Here is a 15,677-nt window from a genome sequence, read left to right on the forward strand (position 1 = left end):
GGTAGTTCTTAGACTATTTGTCACTTGAGTAGTATTTAAGTCCACGCGCTGGTAGAGCGCGTAAGCCGTTACTCTGCCCGAATTGTAAATAAAAGTGAATAAAAGTGATTCTCATATTAAAGTCGGTTTCGTTCATTTTATTAATATGGGACCAAATAAGTGCGGTAATGGGAACTCGCCGACATACACGAATTACTCCGCTGTTAGTGAACCGATTTTAATAATTCTTTTTTTTATTGTGTAGAGACGAGCTGGAAATTGGTCCCATTTAAATATGTTTACGATCCATCGATGGGTTCTGGAGAAAATGAGGGGAACTCCTCCACCCATGTAAATATAACAGCCATAACTTCGCCGTTTATGAACCTATTTTAATGCCTTTTATTTCGTGTGTGGACTATTGCTACAAGTTGGTCACATTTAAATATGATGAGGATCAGAGTGGGTTCTGGAGACAAAATATGTAACTCCTCAACCGCGATGGGTATAATTGAGTTTTGTTTGAAGATATTTGGTGTAGGTTCTAATGAAATTGCAAAACCAGTTTATCATTGACTATTTAAGGGTCTGATAATGTGGCTGGGAGTCAAAATATGTAACTCCTCAACCGATAGGAATAATTGAGTTGTGTTTGAAGATATTTGGTGTAGATTCTAATGAAATTACAAAGCCAGTTCATCATTGACTATTTAAGGGTCTGATAATGTGGCTCGGAGACAAAATATGTAACTCCTCAACCGATGGGAATAATTGAGTTGTGTTTGAAGATATTTGGTGTAAGTTCTAATGAAATTTTGAAGGTGGTAGAACCCTTTGTGGTTCGACTCCGGCGGCACCACCGCCACACCTATTTCTACCTAATAACAGCTGTGTTAGGAGCTGCTGTGTTCCGGTTTGAAGGGTGTGGTAAGGGAGACAGACTTTTCCGAGGCGTTCCAGCTTAGTCCTCAGGGGCAGCGGCGCATCTGTGGCCGACTTCAGGTAGGAACATCTTATCTTATCTGGGGTTGATTACAGATGTCCATGGGCGGCAGTAGCCACCTACCATCAGGTGGACTGCATGCTCGTCTGCTACTCTTACATTATAAAAAAAAAAATTTGAAAAGCCAGTTCATCATTGACTATTTAAGGGTCTGATAATGTGGCTCGGAGACAAAATATGTTACTCCTCAACCGATGAGAATAATTGAGTTGTGTTTGAAGATATTTGGTGTAGGTTCTAATGAAATTGCAAAGCCAGTTCATCATTGACTATTTAAGGGTCTAATAATGTGTCTCGGAGACAAAATATATAACTCCTCAACCGATGTGAATAATTGAGTTGTGTTTAAAGATCTTTGGTGTAGGTTCTAATGAAATTGCAAAGCCAGTTCATCATTGACTATTTAAGGGTCTGATAATGTGGCTCGGAGACAAAATATGTAACTCCTCAACCGATGAGAATAATTGAGTTGTGTTTGAAGATATTTGGTGTAGGTTCTAATAAAATTGCAAAGCCAGTTTATCATTGACTATTTAAGGGTCTAATAATGTGGCTCGGAGACAAAATATATAACTTCTCAACCGATGGGAATAATTGAGTTGTGTTTAAAGATCATTGGTGTAGGTTCTAATGAAATTGCAAAGCCAGTTCATCATTGACTATTTAAGGGTCTGATAATGTGGCTCGGAGACAAAATATGTAATTCCTCAACCGATGGGAATAATTGAGTTGTGTTTGAAGATATTTGGTGAAGGTTCTAATGAAATTGCAAAGCCAGTTCATCATTGACTATTTAGTTAGGTTAGGTTGGAACATATAAGGCAATATAAAACTAAGCGAGCAGGGCGCGGCAGCGCCCCGCGAGCGAGCGGTTCCAATCAATGTAAATTCAGACCTTACCTTAATTCATGATCACGTTTATACAATTTTATATTGTATTAATATAAATTTTATTATGTCATCACTAAAAAGGGTGAAAATTTTTTTTTAACAAAATAATACAACCGACTTCTATGTCACTACAACGTAAAAAATAATTCAAATAAATGTTGGTTTAGTACATATTTCTCTGAAGTCAGCGCTCATATTGGGCACGCTGTTAACGCCCCTATCAATCTAAATGTATTGAGCGCCGATTTACATTTATTTGAATTATTTTTTACTTTGTAGTGACATGGAAGTCTGTTACATTTTTTTGTAAATTTTTTTTTGTTCGATACGTTTAAATTAAATATGATTATTACAAACTTTAATTTAAATCTCAAACTTCATAAATTTGGGATTGTTCTGTGTACGACGATGGGAAAATCTTACTCAAAAGAAGAAGTCATAATCGCACAAAATGCTGCCGGTGCTGCGAGTTCAGATGCTATATTGAGAGAAATAGGAAGCAATATAGGCACAACAAACATTATAACTACAATTCTATTGGTATTTTTTCTCTGCGTGTGTATATATGGTTTTTATCATATATACAAAAGGTGCCACAAACAATGGATACAGGAAGAACTTAATGACAACATCTTAAAACGCCTGCAAATAAAACTATCGGCGCGCTGGGGTAGAAACATCGAGAAGGAGTCCAATGTATAGGAGCGGAACATCGAGAACGAGGCAATGTAATAAGGAAGACAAAGTGTTAAGTGCGTGTATGAATGTGAATCACATTTCACTTTTACTTTAACTTAACTGTTACAAGAAGAAAAACTAACAAAAAAAAAGGAGTGTGACTATGTGAAATGTGAACTTAACTGTTAAAAGAAGAAAAACTAAGAAAAAAAAATGAAGTGTTACTATTGGCTGTAAAATAAATACCCATATAGTGTTAAAATATTTCTGTCTACCATTATAAGGTAATAAATATATACCTAAATACTATATAATGTTTACATAAGAATAATTATGTTTTATATATATATATATATATATATATATATATATATATATATATATATATAATGTCTTAATTAATTAATTAAATACTAAATATACTGCATTAGAGGATATTCGCATATATTTACGTAAGTTAGTTCCTAAGAGAAGAACAAAGGACCTTTTGAAAAATAAATTTTGGAAGCTAAAAATGTATATGATAAATATGATAATTTGGTTGTAGAAATAAACTTAAAAATAAGAAATAAACAATTTACATTGGAAACAATTACGCAAATTCAAGATTTAGGAAGTAAAATTACTACAGTTTACGATAAAATTTTAGCTTTCAATCTTAACAAAATGGAGTTCGACTTAAAAACAGCGGTCAGTCTATTACCTGTAATGAATGACGATGAAAAAATTAAGAACCAATTAATTGATGCTATTGAACTTTACTCTAGTATGTTAGAAAAGAAAGATGATCCTCGTTTTATAAATTTTGTACTTAAAACTAGGCTTTCCTCGGGGGGTAAACTCCGATTATGTCCTAAATACAACGATGTTTCAACACTAATATTAGATATGAAGACACATTTGTTAACAAAGCAATCCGATACGGCTCTACAATCCCAACTACAAAACGCTAAATAGAAAGATCGGACAGTAGCCGAGTTTGGTTCTGAGTTAGAAAATTTATTTACACAACTGACAATTGCACAAGCCGATAACCACCGAGGCATATGCGATTTTTAGAAAGGTTAATGAAAGAAACGTTTTGCAGAGGGATTGCGTAGCCAAAAACGTAGCCAGCAAAGCCGTTTTTAAAAAACTTGTCCGAGAGCATCTGAGCACCTCGTCTGACAGATAAAGCATTTTTCTTATCACCTATATAATATATATGTTTATATATTTATATATATATTGTTATATTTTAGATATATGTATGTATAATATATATTTCTATTTATATTTACATTTAGACTAAGTATTATAATGTTTTATGTTATTTAGCACCTGCCGCAAACTTTCTGCATTCACCCAGGGTTGACTGGTAGAAAATGCCATCAGGCATTATGTTTGCCCTTTTGTAGCTTAACTTTCTGTTAGTGTTACAATAAATAAATAAATAAAATAAATAAATAAAAACTAAGTACCATAATATCCGCGCGTAATTTCTCTAGTTTAAAAGACGCAATTAGAGCAGCCCAGGATGAAGAGAATAGTTCACCTACTCAAATCTTGACTTACATGACTAGTCGAGGTCATCGGCGCTACCCCAGACGGCCATATGCATCTAACATTGGGACTCGAGGTACGAAGTACTACGCCAATAACTATAAATCTCGCGGTAATTTTCAGTATTATGTGCCTAATAGAAGACGGTATAACAATCGTTTTCAGCGTGGTTATACACCTAATAGAGGTCGCTCTACATATCATAGAAATTCAAGGTTTAACCGAAATATTAACATGATACAGAGTACGGAAGAAACTCCTTCTACTTCTGTAGATCGTGAAAAGGAAACAAATGACGAATCTCTAAATCATTTTTTTCGGTCATAAGGAAATATATAATATGCAAGAAATAAACCAAACAACTTTTTCTTTCAACGGGAAGCTAATAACTACATTAATAGACTCAGGTGCATCGATCTGTGCGATTAAACTTTCATACTTATTACATAGCAACCTCAAATATCATAAATCTAATATTACTGTAAGAGGCGGTGATTTAAATTCACTTGGTTATATTTATTTGACTTTAAAAAGTAGTAACATAAACTTTTTTCACAAATTCTATGTTTTTAACACGTGTAGGGACACAAAAGATTCTACGAATCAAGTGCAATGGCATGGTTAGCAATGGCGATCGTATGCGCTTGGTTCGTGGGAACGTTGTGTTACTAGTCTGCTCCCCGCCCCCGAAACAAATACCTGTGTCTTGGGTGGCTAAATAAATGTTATCAAAATTCAACATCTTTAATTTAAATTCAAACTAATTACTCCTAATTTCAAGTCATATAATATTGACCTACAATTGATGACCCCTCGACAAGTGAACATTACCCTTGACAGGTGAACATTAACTTTTTGGTGAACTAAATTGGTGAATAGTGTAAAAAGATGGAATCTACAAGTGAGGCGTCGGTTGCTGAGAATAAAGATATTAACACCAGTGGCGACGTGGGAGCAGCCTCACTTATTTCGAGGATACCAGAATTTTGGACAGAATATCCTCGCGTGTGGTTTGCTAGGACAGAGGCCATTTTAGCACCACAGAAACTAGGAGATTCAGTTAATTTTGATCTGATTTTGTCAAAATTAAACAAGGAAATTATCGGCGAGATAACTGATATAATATTGGATCCTCCTGAAAGCCAGAAATGTGCAGCATTGAAAAATAGACTACTAGCAATATATGAAGACACGGCGAACCTGAAAATAAAGAAATTATTAAGAGACATGGACTTGGGTGATCAAAAGCCTTCCCAGCTTTTGCGTAAGACGAAGGATCTGGCTAAGAAGAATTTTCCCGATGATACAGTGAGAATACTGTGGGAGGAGCACTTACCGTCACAAGTACGAGCTGTATTAGCGGTTAGCAAGTCTACGGATTTAGAAGATTTGGCATATATAGCTGATGACGTCCTGGAGGCTACCAAACCTCTACAATTAGCTACGGTTACTCAGCGCCAGTCTAGAAGCGATAATGAAGATATTGCTTTAATCAAAGCTGAAATCGCGAAACTAAATACTAAATTCGACCAGATGCAGCGTGGAAGATCAGGAAATCGTAATGTACGACGAAGTCACTCGCAGACCAGACAACGTAGTTCTTCAACCAAGCGTAACAACAAAAATTGGCCTTGCTTCTATCATTACAAGTACCATGATAAGGCACATAAATGCATCAAGCCCTGTGCCTGGAAGGGACCATCTATTTCTACGCCAGGATCGTCGGAAAACTAACGGCAGGCACACAGGATCTCGGAGACATCTGTGAAATATGGCCTTGTTCTCGTCTTCGTGTTACGGACAATAATAGTGGTTATACATTTCTAGTGGACACAGGTGCAAACGTTTCCGTTTTACCAGTGATAAAAAAATATAGAGCGGAAGAAAATACGCGGTATAAACTTTATGCGGCAAACGGAACTGAAAGAAAAACTTACGGAACTAAATCATTAGTCAGTTAGATTTAAAGTTACGACGTCCTTATCGGTGGGATTTTGTTATAGCGGACATTAAGCAACCAATATTAGGTATAAACTTCCTTACGTTTCACAAGTTATTAGTGGATGTGAGTGCCCGACGGCTGATTGACAAGGTAACAAATATTAACACTTTAGCATGTGTCAGTAACGTTAGTCAACCTGCTGTTAATACAATTCGTGACAGTCACCCTTATCATGAATTATTAAGTAAATATTTATATTGGCCAAAAAGAAAATATTTTCTAAATTAGATATAAACAGAGCTTATCATTGTATACCTATTGCTCCAGAGGATATAGAAAAAACTGCAATTATAACACCATTTGGACTTTTTGAATTTCTTCGTATGAGTTTTGGTTTGCGTAACAGCGCTCAAACTTTTCAAAGGTTTATGAATAACACAGTGTTAGAAGGTTTAGATTTTCTTTTTTGTTATTTGGATGATGTCATAATTGCAAGTAATGATGAACAACAGCATTCTAAACATCTTGAAATTATTTTTAAAAGGTTTAGTAAATTCGGTATAACTATAAATTTAGCTAAGTGTGTTTTCGGACAGAGTAATATTAATTTTCTAGGACACGAGGTTTCAACAGAAGGTTTAAAACCCCTGGCAGAAAAAGTAAAGGCTATTATAGATTTTCCGAAGCCGAAAACGGTCGAGCAATTGCGACGTTTTCTAGGCATGGTAAATTTTTATCGTTTACATTTACCAAACTCTTCTGAATATCAGTGCGAACTTAATAAATACTTAGTTAATTCTAAGAAGCGCGACAAGACTATTATTAATTGCACGGATGAAGCAAACGAAGCTTTTAGTCAGTGTAAGTTAGCGTTGCAAGAGGCCGCTACTCTGTCGCATCCACTGTTAGATGACAATGTTCCTACTGCGTTGATGACGGACGCCTCGGATATGTTTGTAGGTTCAGTGTTACAACAAAAGGTTGGTAATGAATGGAAAGCTATAGGATATTTTTCTAAGAAGCTTACAACAGCCCAACAAAAATATTCTACTAATGATAGAGAATTGCTCGCAATTTATTTATGTATTAAATATTTTCGGAAAATGTTTGAAGGTCGCCAGCTGATTATTTTTACGGACCACAAACCTTTAATACATGCCTTTAGTAAATTAAATAGAGACAATTCGGAAATACCTCGTCGTACTAGACAATTAATATTTATAAATGAGTTTACATCTGATATACGGCATATTAGTGGCCCGGATAATATCGTAGCAGACACGCTATCGCGCATAGAAACAATAACGTGTCCCACAAGTATCGACTTCGAACAACTTGCTGACGCGCAGTTGACAGACGAATACTTGCATTCTACGGCGAACAATAACGATAGTAATATTACACTTAAAAAGATACACTTACCTTTTTCTAATAAACCTATTTACTGTTTAGTAGATAATGACAAATTAGACCTTATTTAACTACGGCATTTCGAAAGATTGCTTTTGATAGTATTCATAATATGAGTCATCTAGGTATACGTGTTACACGAAAGATGATTTCTAAAAAATATTTTTGGCCAGGAATGAATCGTGATGTTAATACCTGGGCACGAACATGTTTACAATGTCAACGTGCAAAGATAAGTAGACATACAATTTCTGATTTAGATGAATATCCTACAGTGAACAGATTTGAACACATTCATGTGGATATTGTTGGTCCTCTACCGACTACTCCACAAGGATTTCGATATTTAGTTACGATTATTGACAGGCAAAGTCGATGGCCGGAAGCCATTCCTGTACAAGAAATTTCAGCTAGTACAGTTGCTAGAGTAGTATATAATGAATGGATTACGCGATATGGTTGTCCCATCAGATTGACTTCTGATCAAGTTCGTCAATTTGAAAGTTATTTATTTAATGAACTTTTAAAGTCTTAGGCATACATAGAATACGAAGTACAAGCTACCATCCTATGAGTAATGGATCCGTGGAAAGGTTCCATCGTAGTCTAAAATCAGCGATTTCTGCGCGACTTACAGATAAATCGTGGATGGAAGAGTTGCCTACTGTTATGTTTGGGTTACGGAATGCATATCGTAGTGATAACGGCGTTAGCCCAGCTCAAATGACATTTGGTAAGTTAATGAGATTACCAGGAGACTTTTATAATTCATATACACATCGAGAACCTAATGATTCTTATACTTTAATCAATACTATTCAGAAAACAATTAAAAACTTTAAACCTGTAAATAATTCAAGCAGAAATCATCGTAAAATTTTTATTCACTCTGATTTATTAAAATGTGATTTTGTTTTTATACGTGACGATACGGTGAGGAGACCTTTAAAACCTCCGTATGACGGTCCGTATCGAGTATTAAAATGATATAGTAAAGTATATGTTATTAAATTGCCAAATAGGAAAGCTAGCATTTCCATTGACAGATTGAAACCAGCTTATATATTATTAACATCTGATAATGAAGATAAGATTGTAAATCTAGCAAATTCTTCAGAAAATGTAGAGATGCCCATGGATGTTCAACCGAAAAATCAAACGAGTCGTAAAACTCGTAGTGGACGAATTATTAGAACACCAATTAGATTTACTTAAATATTATTTTTTATATACATTATTTTTTTACAGACACACATATACACATTAATTTACATACATAATTTTTATTTTATGCAGTACTATGCAGTTTTTAGTTAACAATAAGAAGTTACGAAAGTCCATACTTCAATTGTATTGTTACCTATTGTAATGATATTTGTTTATGAACGGAACGATTTGTTGCTTAATTAACTAGATTTTATATTTAAATTTATAGAAATTACATTTTCGTTAGTGCACATGTAGAGTTATTCAATTATTTTACTTTTCATTAACAATCAATAACCGTTACGGTTAAGTTCATTTTATATAACGTAAAAATTATTTTAACCGATAAAATGGGTTGGGGACAAAGTAAACCCGTTATCGACGAAAGTAACAAAGTAGAATTTACACAAGTGCAAAATATATCAAATATAATGGAAACCAAACTTAACATGGTATGGATTAGTATATTGGTAGTTGCTGTTATTTTATGAATAATATTGTGTTATGCAATTCGATCGAAGTGCAGGAGTTTCACCAGGAAATGGTTAATGAAAACCATAGAGAAAATCCCTGCACCAACGTCGGTTAAGGTACATAATAATACAGCACCGACTGTACCCCAGCAACAACAAACAGTTTTTTAGGGTATTGTGTAAGTTATAATTAAAAAAGACATTGAAATGTATTAAATACCTTATGGTTATGTCTTAATGTTCATGTAATAAAGCCATTATCATTTTTGTATTTTTCATACCTTAAAAGAATGTTTCATAAATTATCCAATATTAGATTATCCTGATTTATCTCCAGAAAATATTCTTATTACAAGTGATGAATTGAAAGGAATGAATGAAAGTATATGTGTAGTTACAAGAAGAATGGCGAAAAGATTAGGTCAGTTAAACGACTTGAAGGATAATAATACCAAAAATACGTCTTCCGATAATCGGCCTGATCAACCGGCTATCGTTGAGGTACTTAAAAGGAATAATGACGATATCGAATTAAAGATAATGACAAATAACTATTATATGACTCGCGCGAGCTATTGAAAAACAAAAATGTTAATTTTGTATTTCAAAAACCTAAAAGTACAATTTTTATTAACCCTAATTCGCTGTCTTCCTTTACGCGAGGCGTACTGCTAGACGAATTAGTATACTTATGTAAGTGTAACTATATAAAAGAAGTTTTGATAATGAAGAGTTTACTTAAAAATAATTTTATAAAATACTTAGTTGAACATGTAAACAAAAATCGGTCCGGACCGCGTATTATTATATTAGGAGAAGTACAAATTATAAGAAATCAAGAATCGAAACTAATAATATTAAACGATTTCCATATACTACCTTCTAGCGGACACGTGGGGGTTCGCCGTATGATAAATAAGATTAAAAAATATTATTTTTGGCCGGGACTAACAAAAGATGTTATAGCATATGTAAGGAAGTGTAACAAGTGTCAGACACAAAAGCATTCAAATCATCGTATTAAACAACCTTTAACAATCACTTCAACTTCTCACAACGCATTTGAAAAAAAAATCTTAGACATTGTAGGCCCCTTAGATAAAGATAACGACGGATTCTGTTACATTTTAACCTTACAATGTGAACTTACAAAATACGTAGAAGCATATCCTTTAAAATGTAAAGATGCGAACACAGTGGCAAAAGCTTTCGTGGAAAATTTCATTTTACGTTATGGGATTCCCAAGGAAATAGCAACTGATCGGGGCACTGAATTCATTTCTAGCATTATGAAAAATACATGTAAATTACTAAATATTAATCAGCTAACTGCTACAGCCTACCACCACGAAAGTGTTGGTTCGCTTGAAAATTCACATAAAAATCTCGGTGCTTTCCTTCGCATTGTCACAAATAATCAGCCCTATTCTTGGAGCAGTTGGATTCCTTTTTGGTCATTTGCATACAATACGTCAGTACACACTGAAACTCGTTACACTCCCTTTGAGTTAGTTTTCAGTCGTAATTGTATTCTACCCAGTAATTTGACAAATGAGGTAGAACCTTTATATAATTTTAATGATTATTATTGCGAATTAAAGTATAGAATGCAAACAGCATGTACCGATGCAAGAAATAATTTAGTTTTAAGTAAAGAATTAAGAAAAGTAAAATACGATAAAAATTGTAATGACATAAAATATAATAAAAATGTTTTAGTTTTGGTAAAAAATTAAGTAGGTAATAAGTTGGACCCAGTGTATACGGGCCCTTACATTGTAATTGAAGACGCATCACCTAACGTTGTTCTAGAAAACAAGAATAAACCTATCACGGTACATAAAAATCGAACAAAGCAATTTTACTGTGAGAATCAGAAATAACAATGACTTTATCACACAGGTGTCAAGTGATGCGGCTTTAAGAATGTAAAAGGTTTAATATTATGCTTTGTATGCATTTAAATACACGTACGATTGTAAGACACGTACTAGTTATTAATAAATAAACCTACTTATAAGTTATAAGATTAATTACTATGTTTTCTCATTTATATTTATAATATAATAAAAATTTATGTTTTTTCTTTTCAAAAAAGGGGGGGAGATGTGGTGTGCATACTGTAAGACTGACTGTCTTACAGTATGCACACCACATAAGAAGAACCACGTAAGAATAAACCCTTCAACCATAACGCGCGTGTTTCAATTATACTTACCAACGATCCGAACATTACAAGGCATTTGATGCTTATGAATATTCAATAAGGTCGAGATATCTGATGGAAAATTTGGCCTTCAACTCTTCAACCCTGGTAATGCAGAAGTGCTTCCTGCCTCAACCATACAAGGTAGGCATTTGGAGCTTACGAATATATGATAAGATCTTTGAGTAGAGACATATGATGGAAGATATGACCTTCAATTCTTCAATCCCGATGATGCAGAAGTGCCTCCCAAGTAAGGTATATAGATTAGACATTTGTTGTAATGAATTTGCTAGACAGAGACATATGATGAAAAATTTGACCTTCAACTCCTTAGATCTGATGACGCAGAGGTACCTCCAGCCTAAACGACATGAATAAGAGTTGAGTTGACATTGAGTGCTTTCACACATATTTTACAGGTCCTAAACAGGTACATTTAATGAAAAAAATGACCTTCAACTCTTTCACTCTGATAATGCTGGTGTGCTTCCAAGCTAAACCATAGGAGTTAGCCATTTTGTGTGTTTGGATTTAATTCATTTATAGTGATGAGAACTTTGCACAGATATGGCTTATAACGAAGGTCTGCAGTAGATCTAACGATGGAGACCATATACAGTCGAGGGAATTCCTCAATGATTTACAGCATTGAAGTTTAACATAGGACTACCACTACCTATTCGTCATGCTGATGTGTCAATCAATGAAAATCAAGAGACTAAATTTAAGTGGTTTTGAAGGTGGTAGAACCCTTTGTGGTTCGACTCCGGCGGCACCACCGCCACACCTATTTCTACCTAATAACAGCAGTGTTAAGCGCTGCTGTGTTCCGGTTTGAAGGGTGTGGTAAGGGAGACAGACTTTTCCGAGGCGTTCCAGCTCAGTCTTCAGGGGTAGCGGCGCATCTGTGGCCGACTTCAGGTAGGAATATCTAATCCTATCTGGGGTTGATTACAGATGTCCATGGGCGGCAGTAGCCACTTACCATCAGGTGGACTGCATGCTCGTCTGCTACTCTTATATTATATAAAAAAAAAAAAATGCGTAATCGTGTCATCTCTAGCAATGCTCTTTCGTCATGTGACCTACTCAATAATTTGTTTGCATCTAAGTCAGACAACGCTATTCTTTTCAAGGTTTTAATACGACTCAGAGATATATATACCTGTCCTTTGGCGATTTTTTTCTTGCCAAGATCTATAACAGCTTTTTCTAGTGTAGTACCATGTAACTTGTGAACCGTAACTGCCCAACTTAAAATCAAAGGTACCATTCGGCGCTCGACATCTCCGTATCCTTTCGTTGCCTGAAATGTTGCAACAGTAAGAGTAATCGGTACCCAGCCATATTCATCTTTAATTCTACTTCCAATTGTATCATCATCAAATTGACCTAACACACTTTCTGGTAATTCCCCTTCTTCAATTTGTTTTCTCCGAAAAGAAGGTCATTTAATTTTTTTAACAATCCCCATTGCTCCGTTTACAAGGCCATCTTAAACCGATAAATTTCGCCTTAACATAATGCGAGATTCTTCAGCTAACTTTAGCGTTGATAATAAACCTCCACAGTTATTACATCCCTCGGTATTACGTTGGGCGGTAGCGTCTTTCCATAAGTGGCGACCTCACGAGACTCGTCTACAGCAGTTATGGTATAAACTTTATGTACTTTTGAATTTTCTGCTGTCATATAATCATTATAATCGTCAACTTGTTTAACGGTTGGGAAGTTCGCACAGCAACTCCGTCAGCGAAGTCGCCTGTCAAAGGTATTCTGCGTCGTTCACATAGCAATTCAAGTTAACTCGTAGACAATTCACCGACCCGCAAGTTATTTAGCAAGTCGTTGAATTCTACATCATTTTGTTGGCGCATGTTTATTGTTAGTTCGCAAAACGAAAATTGATACCACAAATTAATTTCGGCTGCAAACCACGATAGTTGCAAAAAGTACCAGTTTCTTTTGACCGGGGGCAGTTGCATTATATCACCAAACAATAGTAAGTTGACTCCGCCAAATAGCTTATCATTGTTTTTGTATTCCTGTAAACGTAAATGTATGATGCGCAAGTTTTCATTCGACACCATCGAAATTTCATCAATTATGAGCCAATTGATATGGTGCCATCTACGTCTTTCGTGTTCTAGCTTATTTCCACTTAAAACGTTAGTAGGACATACTATTGCCTTTCTCAATAGGTATTAAAAATCGGAATGCAGAGTCTTACCAAATATTTATCGGGCAGCGACCCCTGTTAAAGATGCTACTTCCACAAATTTGGGTTTCAGCAGAGGGTCGACAGTCGGAGCGTAACAACGTACGATGTTCTACAAGTAATTTTTAACCGACTTCAAAAAGGAGGTGGTTATCAATTGGGCCGGTATCTTTTTTTTTTTTATGTATGTACACCAATTACTCCGCCGTTAGTGGACCGATTTTAATAATTCTTTTTTTATTGTGTAGAGAAAAGCTGGAAGTTGGTCCCATTTAAATATGGTTAGGATCCATCGATTGGTTTTGGAGAAAGAGGGTAACTCCTCCACGCATGTAAATATAACAGCCATAACTTCGCCGTTTATGAATCTATTTTAATGCCTTTAATTTCGTGTGTGGACAATTGCTACAACTTGGTCCCATTTAAATATGATGAGGATCAGAGTGGGTTCTGGAGACAAAATATGTAACTCCACAACCGATGGGTATAATTGAGTTTTGTTTGAAGATATTTGGTGTAGGTTCTAATGAAATTGCAAAACCAGTTTATCATTGACTATTTAAGGGTCTGATAATGTGGCTCGGAGTCAAAATATGTAACTCCTCAACCGATGGGAATAATTGAGTTGTGTTTGAAGATATTTGGTGTACGTTCTAATGAAATTACAAAGCCAGTTCATCATTGCCTATTTAAGGGTCTGATAATGTGGCTCGGAGACAAAATATGTAACTCCTCAACCGAAGGGAATAATTGAGTTGTGTTTGAAGATATTTGGTGTAGGTTCTAATGAAATTGCGAAGCCAGTTCATCGTTGACTATTTGAGGGCCTGATAATGTGGCTCGGAGACAAAATATGTAACTCCTCAACCGATGGGAATAATTGAGTTGTGTTTGAAGATATTTGGTGTAGGTTATAATGAAATTGCGAAGCCAGTTTATTATTGACTATTTGAGGGTCTGATAATAATGTGACTCGGAGACAAAATATGTAACTCCTCAACCGATGGGAATAATTGAGTTGTGTTTGAAGATATTTGGTGTAGGTTCTAATGAAATTGCAAAGCCAGTTCATCTTTGACTATTTAAGAGTTTAATAATGTGGCTCGGAGACTAAATATGTAACTCCTCAACCGATGGGAATAATTGAGTTGTGTTTGAAGATATTTGGTGTAGGTTCTAACGAAATTGCAAAGCCAGTTCATCATTGACTATTTAAGGGTCTGATAATGTGGCTCGGAGACAAAATATGTAACTCCTCAACCGATGGGAATAATTGAATTGTGTTTGAAGATATTTGGTGTAGGTTCTAATGAAATTGCAAAGCCAGTTCATCATTGACTATTTAGTTAGGTTAGGTTGGAACATATAAGACAATATAACACTAAGCGAGCAGGGCGCGGCAGCGCCCTGCGAGCGGGCAGTTCCAATCAATGTAAATACATACCTTACCTTGCGCTCATATTAGACACGCTGTTTACATCGTTATCCAACGAAATACTCGTATATTGAGCGCCGACTTCAGAAATATGTACTAAACCAACATTTATTTGAATTATTTTTTACTTTGTAGTGTCATAGAAGTCGGTTGTATTTTTTGTTAAAATTTTTTAACATGTACGACTTGCCGCTGCCGGCACCTCCCGTTATAAAAAGCAGCAATTGATCTTCTTCACTATTTAAATCGGCTTCGACCGAAACCTTTCAACAGAAACCTTTTGGAACAAATTTTGTTGTTGAATATTAAGTCCACGTATAGTATTGATGAAGACATCATTAGGCATCATTATTCTTTCACCATTATCATAGCAATTGTCATTTATGTTAATAATAACTTCTTCATCTGCACATAGTAACCCTTCATTGTCAGTGGCAAGCGTTTGACTAGCAGCATTTAACGCAGTTGCTCGAGCTAAAGCTTGTTGTATTATTTGCTCGGCGTGATCAAATTCTTCAGGATTAACATTAGCTTGAAAAGGTCGTAATTCAGTTTGCCTTCTCAAAAACCAAGACTCTGCAGTTTCATCATCCAGTAAGAGGCTAGATTCATTTCGAAAAGGGAGATGACATACAAGTAAGCTGTAATAGTAACTTTCTTTGTCATTATTTAAAGTGTAGTATCTAGTGCG

This window comes from Epargyreus clarus, unplaced genomic scaffold (assembly GCF_041222505.1).
Source record: "Epargyreus clarus isolate Ecla_fem2 unplaced genomic scaffold, WU_Ecla_fem_2.2 ptg000013l, whole genome shotgun sequence".
NCBI lineage: Eukaryota > Metazoa > Arthropoda > Insecta > Lepidoptera > Hesperiidae > Epargyreus > Epargyreus clarus.